Source organism: Parus major, chromosome 2, assembly GCF_001522545.3.
Source record: "Parus major isolate Abel chromosome 2, Parus_major1.1, whole genome shotgun sequence".
Lineage (NCBI taxonomy): Eukaryota > Metazoa > Chordata > Aves > Passeriformes > Paridae > Parus > Parus major.
In genome coordinates this window covers 18,596,734-18,605,944 of record NC_031769.1, presented here as the reverse complement: position 1 = coordinate 18,605,944, position 9,211 = coordinate 18,596,734, and the positions used below count along the sequence as shown (strand labels likewise).

The 9,211-nt window shown below is 36.1% G+C and overlaps 1 long non-coding RNA gene across 1 annotated transcript; it reads right to left on the bottom strand.

Moving 5' to 3' along the window:
* Window positions 1-3,795: 3,795 nt before the first annotated feature.
* Window positions 3,796-8,666, bottom strand: LOC107214011. The gene is made up of 2 exons (XR_004495700.1): window positions 5,881-8,666; window positions 3,796-5,241 (listed from the first exon to the last, which is right to left on the bottom strand). It is a non-coding gene; the product is annotated as an uncharacterized LOC107214011 (long non-coding RNA).
* Between the last annotated feature and the right edge of the window lie 545 nt (window positions 8,667-9,211).

Below are 9,211 nucleotides of genomic sequence, written 5' to 3'. Positions count from 1 at the left end.
TGGTGTGCAATTCATGGCACCAGCAAACAGATGTGCAAACTAAAAACTCAGAATTGTGTCATAATTCATTATCAGAAGATAGACTGATATTGCACAGCTCTATTGCTTATATGGCAATATTTAAAATAGTTAGTACCTCCCTATTTTCTTAATTTAATAGCAAGCAAAAATAATTCTTCTATTGTAAAACTTCTCATGCTCAGAACAGATACTATCCACTTCAAAATATAATTAAATATTTCACTTCCAAACTCAGATGGGCCCCATAATCTTCCAAGTTTAGCTAATGAGTTTTTATTTTATATTTTTTAACACAGAACCAAACCCAGATATACCAAGAAATCCAGTAGAACAGTTTTGCCCTGTAAAGCTATGAAAAAGGTTCCTGCTGCATCACACTTTCTATATTTTTTGCTGCTTAATGAGGTCTCTTTAGGCAGGAAATAACAAATATAAAACAAGAATTTACATTAGTCACAGAAGATAAATTTGATCAAACAAGGTAATTTATTCGTCATTCCTGTTGAATTATGTACAGACTTACACACTTTTTAAGATGTTGTATGCATGGTAAAAGGATGTTACCTTTCCCAGATCCCACATTACATGACTGTATCTTAATTTTACTCTCATCTTGCTTGGAACTGAAATGACTTACTGTGAATCTTCCTTATGTAGAATTTTATGAAAGAAACTAATACCATGTATTCGTAAACCTCTAGAATTATAAAAATTCGTCTTATTTCCACAATTTTGTATTCAATATTTGTTCCTATTAATCAAGCTATCTTGATAGACTTCTCTAGTGCTGATATAGCAGGGATTCTCCTTCCTCCCCACAAAAATATAATCAAATCAGCAGCTCTTTGCAAAGTTTTCTTTTATCCCTTTCATCAATTCTTTTTTTAAACAAATGGATTCTGTCATGGTGATTTACACAGACAGGAGCTCACAGTAATATTTTCTGTGCAACCACCTAACAGTTTCATTATGCCATGCCAACAGTATGGGCAGTCAAGACATCCTGAATTCAAAGCCCAGGAGTTTGTAGAGCCCAAGGTCTGGTCTCCTGACAGTGTATTCATGGTGGAGGGGGTTGATTTTTCTTTATGTACTTGTGTTTTGGGGAGAGAAGCCAAAACTGAAAGCTGGGAACTGATGTTTCTATAGATTCCCAGAAAAAAAATCTGGTACTAGAGAAGGGATGCTCCAAACCCTGCTCTATCCAGAAGGTGTGGCTGAGCTCTGGCTCCTCTTGGGAGCTCAGAAACCCAACCCAGGGCTGACTCAGGAGTTACTGTTACTTCTGCTAGAAAACCACTTACACCTTTCACCTCACCAAAGCGCTGAGATGGCACCATTGTGTGACAAGCAAACTAGTACGTTTGTGACAAGCAAAGAGTGATAAAAGCTTTGACACGAGGCCGTGGCTCAGGCTGCAGAACAGACTCCTGCCCCTGTCTGCTGGCACCGTGTCTGCAGGATGCCTGCCTTGCCATGGTCCTCCCATGAGCCTCGCACCTCAGGGTCTAGGCTGCTCCCACAGAAACCTGGTTGGGTTACTACACAAAAGATTACAGAACTAATGTCTCCAGCTGCAATATGATCAGAGCTGGTTTTTGCAGTTTGGTAGACAGAGGATTACCTAAACAATGAAAACAACATTTTGGTCATTCCACCTTGAGCCAAGCACTGATCCTGGCACGTGCTTTTACCTAGCAGAGCGTGAGGCAAAGAGAAGCAAAGGCACAAGGAGCACTCCCAGCTGTGGCCCTTACACAAACACCCACCAGAGCCCGGCGCCCTGCAGCCTCCACCCCAGCACCTTCAGAGCACAGAATTCAAACTGATAACTGGGAGGGTCAATAGTTATTTATTCTGACTGTAACAGCATTTGAAACAGAGATTTATTTTCAGGTAAAAATAAACAAAACATGCAAAGAAAAACCTTTTTTCATTTATTCCTGCTCCTATCTCTTCTCTCCTGATCTGCTTTTTGCTTCCTTGCTGAATGGAGATTTACTTATCCTGACCACTTCTCCAATTCTAGTGCTTTGAACTCTGAATATCTGAGAGTTATCTGAAAATAATTCCTTCAGTGTAAATTACAGACTTAAAATTTCACTACAAAGATCATGGAAAGGTTTTTAACTCCTACAGTTTTTAAGCACATATAATTCAAAGGAGCATTAGATGCTCTTTCAACCCTAGTTTTAAAAATAATCACAAAATTAGGTGGTTTGTCTCTTTGGAGGCTCCTCAACTAACACATTTTAATAAACCAGTATCCACAACAGGCAGCAAGGTTTTAATGTAACTTACAGTACAAATAGAAAAGAACATCTCAATAGATCTGGGATACAAGATATATTAGCTATAATGGACTAACTGGCACAAAGTCAAGAGACACTTGCACTTTATTTTTAGGGGTAATGATTAAAGAAGACCATTGTCATTAAAGATTTTTGTTTAATTGAAATACAATTTATAACTTTGGAATTCACAATCCATAGGAAGATTTAATACTCATGAAACTTCAAAATATTTTGAAAATATTCTGGAAAACTATATCCCTAGAAAACAAAAAGTTTTCAAGTTATAAAAATAATTTTTGAAGTTTCAAATGTAATATTCACATAAACATTTTTCTTATTTTTAGAACAATAAATAACTTTGGTTTACAATTTTGGTTTACCTGAGGACATAAAAGTTTCAGATCCTGTCTTCCTTGATTTTAGGCTCTCCCTCTGAGCCAGGAGTGACTTTGTTCAGACCATTTCCAGCTGTTCCCTTCTCCTAAGACTTTTCAATCCACGTCACCTAATTGATATGAATACAGGTGTTTTAATTCTGGTGATTGCTGCTGGCTGACACTAAACTTCAGCTGCTTTTCAAAAGAGTAGAGGTACTTGGAGCTGTAACTAAGGCTGAATTTTCCCATTTGAATGTGGTAATTTTGAAAGAATGTAATTTTTCAGTGTTCAGTGACTTTTAAAATAGGTCTAAAGTCCTAATGTAAATATATGCATCTAGAATAGGAATGGAAAATGGAAATTTTCCCCACAGAAATATACACCAAATTTTTTTAGTCCAAGAAAATTATACTGTAATTGAAAAAAAAAACATGGATTTTTACTTTTTTTGGGGGTGTATTCTAACCTAATTCTCTTTAAAAATCTGGCTGCCAGTAGTAAGTGAGGAGAAAGAATCCAGATTCAATTCCATATATTTATTTTTAAATTTTCAGATAGGAAAAATATCTTAGCTTTCTTCAATTAAAGAGAAAATTCATTGTGAAATATATCATTTTAAGAAATGGAAGTTACTTTCTCACTTTCATATTTTCTCTGGATATGAGAAGCTGAAAACAGACCATGTTCTCCTGCTCTCACAACAAGCATTTTTATAAATACAAGAATGTATCCAGATTTTTCTGAATTCACTAACTTTGGTCATGTGAGTTTTTAAAGAACACAGGATCACACTCCCTTTGGAGTATATATATACTCCCTCAGTGGGAGCACTGAGAGAACTTTGTTCATAGGGGGAAAAATCTTTGCTCAGAACAGAGATTTCTAACAAGGATGTTAAAGAGCTGTTACCCACTTTTTAGTCACAGCATGGAGTCTGAAGGGGACAATATTTTTCTGTTTGACACCATATATTCTGCAATTCAGATCTACACTGCAGTTGTCTTTTTAGACTCTGGAGTCATTTTACATATTATCAGACATAGATTCAATACCTTCATAAAGAGGGTATGTACACAAAAGAAAAAAACCCAAAACCACATAATGTCTTGAAAATGCTTTTATTGTCAGTGAACATAAAGTTTCTTACAAATATATTTGTAGAAAACCTTTTTAATAACTATGCAAGTAGAAGTCATTTCAGTCTGTAACTCTTTTGGATGCAATAAATAATCTGGGCAATCTGGGCAATTTGTCACACTGTACTGCTAACAACAGCTCCAGCTGAGCAATTGTTTGGAAATGGGGCTGCATTCAACCATTTCTCAGTCCCCATGGTTTAGTAAGAGTGAAGGTATAATGAGTTTAATAAGAGACTGTGCATTAGAAAATCAATAATTCCATGGCAATCCAAAATAAAAGGCATTGATTATTTTGGAGATGCAAAAGAAAGGGACGGTTTTCTGTGAAAGCTGGAAAAATTTGTCTCAAAAGCCCATCGACCTATGTGACAAAATATTCATGTACTTGACTGAGAAACACTATTGTAGGGTTAGAAAAAGTACAGTTAAATTCATGTTTGCAGATTGTGCAATTGTATTTTCTGGCATTAACTGGAATAAAAAGCAAAATTACTGGAATACAGGAAATTAGCTGAAGTGAAAAAAGCACTTCTGACCTCAGGCTCTGTTTAGAATCAGATGTTATGATCTTAGAAACGTCTGGAAAGAAATCAACACTGGTTTTAACATTCTTGAGGGTTGGGTTTTTTTTGTCTCCTGCATAATCCTGAGCATTCTAAAGAAGTTAAGCAAGGCAACATTTCAGCCTCATTTCTCTCCTGTTCTGTCTCTTTTTTCTGTCTTGGTAAAAAATCAGAAGCATTGGTGTCAGAGAATGAAAAGGAAAAAGGAATTTCATTTAGATATGGTCCCAGGAGAAATCACAATACCAGACTCCCTTGGTGGGGATTTGCAGGGGGATTTTCTATGCTCTTCTAATCTGTATTTATTTAATTATGACAAAGAATAACCCACATTTATGCCCTGTGCCTTGAGAGATTGGAGTTGCCCCAGCCTGAAAAGGCAAGATTCAATTTTGTGAGTCTGTGTTTCTGTTTCTATTTACCACCTGGTAAATTGGCTGGTTTGCTCCAGATATTAGTTGGAGTATAAATCAATAAGCAAGCAGCACAGACAATCAGACATGTGGATGAAAGTGCAAACTGGAACCCTAATTTAACATGACAGTACAGACTGAAATATAATCTCTTCTGGACTGGAGTTTCTTAACACCAAGCTTAGTCCCATGACTAACCCTGTGGATTCCTACAATGAATCTATCCATAAAGTGGCACTGTGAATTGTTTTTATCAGTGAAGCTTTAAGCCTGGTGACACAATTTGTTAATCTAGAATTTCTCAACTATCCAATTAAATTTTCTGGTTTTGTAGCAAATAAAGTGCTGTTACCCTATTTTCCTTATGGAAATAGCCAGATGAAATAATGTCCAACTTCAGTTTTTTGCTTTATGCATTGACTTGAACTCCCACCTGTAAAAATGGAACATAAAATAGTGTAATAAGCAAAAACTTTTAGTGAAGAAATTTTCTTATCCTTAGAGCAAGGATCAGATTAACCTTTATAAAGCTATGAAATGTAGAAACACACAGAAATTTTTGAGTTGCTCATGTTCCTTAGGTGATACAATATCTGGTGTTGACAGTAAATTATCACCTCCAGGGGAAGGATGGGCCATTACTGCGGGGCAATGGCTGGTGGGGAAGGCCTGAGATGGGACTGTGAGAAGATGAGAAGCACAATTAGGACTCTGGGGCTCTTCAACTTCCCTCTATAAATTATCAGCTCACTGTCAGCATCCAATATCCCACAGCTGATTTCCAGAACAAACACCTTACATACAACTCTAATGAGAACTTGCAAACTTTGAAGGGAAATCTCAGGTCCAAGACTTCAGTGTAAGCATTATTTTTTGGAGCACTGCACTGCTCAAGACTTGTTTCCCTAATTCAAGGTAATTCTGCAATATTTCCTTCTCAGCAATCAGAAATTTCGATAACTCAGACCCTGATTTAATACTTTGATAGACTCAAATGGAAACATTTATAATGTGTGCTAATGCCACAATAATATGCATATATACAGATAAAAAAACCTGCCTGTTTGCTTACCATCAGTCTTATCACCACCACATGAGACTTCTCCTGTGCCAGGTTGTGCCTCTTGTGTGAAAGGCCAAACAGGAGATTGGACACATGAAAGTTTTTTTAAAACACACTCCTCCAAGAGCCTTTCAAGACACAGTGTTCTCCGTAGTAGTGGTTAGGGAAATGCTGTCTTGAAAATACCAAATCTGGGATCTGTCACAAAGAGGAAAGTTGCAGGCAGGAATACAGTTCCACACCACTGATTTTTATGATGCTACAAAGAAAAAAATCCTCTCAGGTTATACTTACCTCTGTTATGGATGAAGTATTCATAGAAATAATTTTTATCTACGATTTTTTTACTTACTTTCTGATCCAATTTTGATGTTGTCATATAAGAGATAAAGCATTTATTTCTACTACCAGGTTCCAGCAGTTGGTCTGAAAATTTTCTCTGCTTCTGAGAGTTGTGGCCTCTAAAGCCTGTCAGTGTAGGTATCTCAGAGCTCATCTAAGAAAGGTCCCTACAAAGGCATCAGATCATCTTGTTCTTGTGCTAGGATCTGTCTGTGCACTCAGCAGGCATACCCACAAGTAGATACCCATAGAAGTGACAAGCACCTACAAAACCTACTCCACTGAAGTAGCAAGTAAAAATATTTTCATCTCAAGGCTATTTCTTATTTCCAGATATGTAAATATTATGTACTTACTTCTTCAAATCTTAATTTGATCACGCTGCTCATTTCCTTCAGCCAGGTACATCAAACGATTTGGTGCTCATATCTCTGTTATAAAGGGTCTCATATACAGCAATCTGGAGTACAAAGCTGTACTTTCATTTATTCCTAATTCTCAGGATTTTAAAACACTTTTCCCTTGGTTTAGCAAATCCTACAGGTCACTCAATGCAATATATTTAACCTAATGGAAGACACGACTGTGTCTTAGAATAAATTAATATAGAGCTTTAAAATGCTTCTGAGATTCTTGTGCCTGTTGTGTGATAATTTTCAATGCTTGTTTAGCAAAATTATTAAATGTAATTCATAGCTTAATATTCAAGAAAAATTCACAAAAACAGAATTAAAGAAAACAAATAATTTTCAGTAGTATACAGATCAATTTTGGAAATAGATAAAAGATGTTACAGAAAATGAAAGGTGTGCCTAAAACAAATAACACTCTACCTCTAGCCCTCTACCTCACTTGTTTTCCTGCTGCAAGCTAGGTTAGTTGTTGGAAGATATCATTCCTACCACTTTAAGGTAAAAAAGAACAGGATTACATTTAACTCTTCCAATTTAAGATATACTTTTTTTTTCCCCTTTCTTTTTAAAAGTCAAATATTGTCTGCTCAGCACTTTTTAAAATTGGAGATAGCATACTGATGCCTCTGGTTTCCTTTGTGACTGGTCCTGAATGAAAAATGAAAACTCAGCCATTTCCCAAAGCAAAGTAATTTTATAGGTTCTGAAATTTCCCACAAGTGATGACTGGTTCATTTATAAGATTGCCAATGGGACAGGCCACAGTTCATCTACAGAGGGAATGTCATATGCCATAATTCATGATAATATTCATTCTAGATGAAGTGGAGCAGCCAGGTAAGGAAGAACAAATGTCAGGTCCTTGGAGGCAGCAGGCAGTTTCTCCTCTGGTGTTCATTGTAACAGGGTTTCCTCACAGAGCGGCTCCTTCTGCAACAGTGATGACATGAGTGAAAATTGAAACCACTGAGGCTGTACATTTCATGTCTACTGGTTTTACTCTCTGTGTAGATATGATCTACACACACTTTGTATAATTACACTAGAAAGCACTGAAGTAGTTATGTACAACTAAATTTTCCAAGTATTTGTATAATTGGACTTGTAAAGCACTATATAGCATAATGACCATTGGTCCAGAAGTATCTTTACTGTCCTCCTGATAAAAATGTGAATATTTACCACTTGTTTCTGTGGCAATATATGTACCTCAGTTTTCCCTTTCTAAAAGCTTCCTCAGTACTGGCAAATCTGTTCCCTTTCTGGAAGTTTTGTGTTGAAGTACACAGTCTTCCCACATCTTCACTACCTGTCGTTGTAATCCTGCTACAGAAAATACAGACTGCAACATCCTCCCACAAAATATCCTTCCCTGAACTCTTAGTCAAGGCATGTGTACTCAGGCTCTGAAAATACATCTACTCTACTGTTTTTTTAGATGTTTCACTAAAACACAATCCAATAAATCAAACCTAATTCATACCTGACATTTGAGAAATAACTATGATGAAATTTTCTGTATGGCAGACTATTGACTTAACTTTTTTTTTTCCCTAGAGCCCTTTGAAAGTGTCTGCAAAAGCATTCTGACAACCTGTCTGATACTGTGTAGCTCATAAGCAGTGCTGGAGTGTGCTTTACTTAATTTCTCCTTAGCACTATTTGAAACTTCAGGAGCAGAATGAGGACCTTTGAAATAATCTGTTCAGGTAACTCATAAGCAGCAAAAGGCTATGTTTCAGCTCACCTCAGCAGCTGAAGTATTTAACAAGTGGATTGTGCATGGCCACCACAAACTCAATTAGGCAATCTCAGGTGAGAAGAAGCAGGTTCTAATCTATTTGGTGGTTCCTAAATAATTAATTCAGGTATGGTGCTCAAGTGTGATCAAGATATCTCTGTAAATACAGACAATTCATTATGGTCAATATACTGCTAAAAAAAATTAAGAGGATATTACTGTTTACTTTCAAAGTATAAAATATTCTAACTCACCCAGAATCTTAACATATTAAAATTCATATAACTACAGTGAAGAATCTCTTTTGCCACTAAATATGATGATGAGAACAAAGTATAATATTCTCATAATATTATATTCAAAATATAATATTCTCATCATCATATTAAGAGGCAAAAGACATAATGTTAAGACAGAGTTTAAATCTAAGGTACAATCTATACACCTGTCATATCTGCCTCAGATGGAGAAAGGCTTCCAGAAAGTGAAATAAAGTCTAATCTCCATGTCTGAAGTAATGTTTTTTTCCTCAGCACTACTGTATTCACAGACTGTTTTGTTATCATATTCAGACTGACACTTATAAGGGAACATAAAAACACAAAGACCTTAAATAAACATTTAACTTTCACAATTGGTAAATTATTATCTCTTCTATACTGACAGTCTTTCTTCCTGTATAATCAAAGGTAAAGAAAACTTTCAAAATGTGAAAAGTGGGCTTTTATTTCAAATCAAATAGTGCAGCTTGTTCCTTGCTCTCAGGATCTCATGATGATTAAGCAAAACATTTTCTCACTTTTTCCACAGAAACCAACTCAACAGGGAAAGGAGCTCTTGGGAT